We start from the raw sequence: 1,752 nt of genomic DNA on the forward strand, positions 1-1,752 counted from the left end.
CTGAGTGTCTGAGTTGTGTGTGCCGGGGAACAGGAAAACCAGCATGAAAAGAAGAGCAGAGTCAGGTACAGACTAGCATCAAAGACTAGTGTTGGTTGGTCATTGTTGTTTGTTTCATTTTACCAAGAGATCGCCCTGTGCATTAAAATATCCAGAAATACAGAAGCATGGTGAATGGAGATATACCAATATGACCTGCTTTGTTCTGAAGAAACATGTTGTAAAATGCTGTTCTACTTGCTTGTTCATCACTTGTCTGTCAGCTTGTCAGGAAGGGATGTGTTATGAAGGATATCACTGCAGTGTCAGATAGATCTTGGCTGAAAGCAGAGAATAACAGAAAGATGTTTAATTGTGTTTTATTGATTGTGCAAAGGCACTCTACTGTATGGATCATAACAAGCTGTGGATAACATTGAGAAGAATGGGAATTTCAAAGCACTCCATTGTACTTAAGCAGGACCTGTACATGGGTCCCGAGGTAGTTGTATGCACAGAAACAGAGTGTACTGTATGGTGTAAAATCAGAACAATTGTACAGCAGGGTTTGATTGTTGCACCTTACTCGTGCAGTCTGTAGGTTCAGCAAATAATCTGAAAGTTGGACTATATGAAGAAGAATGTGTACTGAAGGAAGGCTTATCATCAGCCCTAGATCTGCATCTCACACAGCCCTTGCTTACTGAAAGGGGAAAAGACCTGAAATGTGTGCTGAATGAAGATCAAGGATGGCAGCCTTCAGCATGAATTACAAATCGATGGAAAGGAAACTGAAGCCCTCTTAGCCAGACCAACAGACAACATTATGATAAAAAGAGAAAAGATTGAAGTTGCTAAGGATTTCATTTAGCTTGGATCTACAGTCAATGTTCATGTAAACAGCAGTCATGAAATCAAAGGATGTATTGCACTGGGCAACGATGCCCTACGTGTTGAAGAACAGGGATGACACTTGTCGACTAAGGTGAGCCTGGCCCAAACCACAGTATTTTTAATAGTCTCATATGCAGGTGCAAGTTGCATAAGTTATAAGAAATACCACAGAAGAATTGGTGTAACCAAATTACAGTGTTGGGGATGAAGAATGAACGTTCCATGGACTCCAGGGGGAAAAAGACATGTCTGTCTTGGAAGAAGTAAAACCAGTTTGTTCCTTTGATGCCAGGATGTACAGAGTTCATCTCATGCCCTTCAGACGTGGTATCAGGAGAGACCAGTTCCTGGAAAAGAATGCCATGCTTGATGGAGCATCAGTGAAAAACAGGAAGGCCTTCAGCAAGATGGACTGATGCATAGGATGCCTGGTGGGGCTTGATCAAGGGCAATGTAGCTGAGAGGAATTACTGAAACCCAAATGAAGGCCGAACATGATAGTAGGGCAAGAAGAAAGTAAAGGTAAATAAGGAAAGAATTAGGAGGCAAAGGACATTTATAGGCGTCTAAATACAGGCATGTACATATGTTAATGTATTTTTATATAACGATAAGGAAATAGATCTATGTGCATATACTTATATGTTGAGTATTAAGACACCAGACAGACATTGGGCCTTGACTCAAATACTCCCTCAACACAAGAATACTTGACTCTAATGACCCAGTATTCTGTGATGCTCACCTTTCTGACATGATTGCTGAAGATAAAATGGGTACATAAGCAAATGTGAAAAAAGCTGATGGGTACATAAACAAATGTGAAAAAAGCTAAGGATTTCATTTAGCTTGGATCTACAGTCAATGTTCATGTAAACA

Source organism: Echinops telfairi, unplaced genomic scaffold, assembly GCF_000313985.2.
Source record: "Echinops telfairi isolate 266 unplaced genomic scaffold, ASM31398v2 ScPeMD7_7469;HRSCAF=8507_0, whole genome shotgun sequence".
Classification (NCBI taxonomy): domain Eukaryota; kingdom Metazoa; phylum Chordata; class Mammalia; order Afrosoricida; family Tenrecidae; genus Echinops; species Echinops telfairi.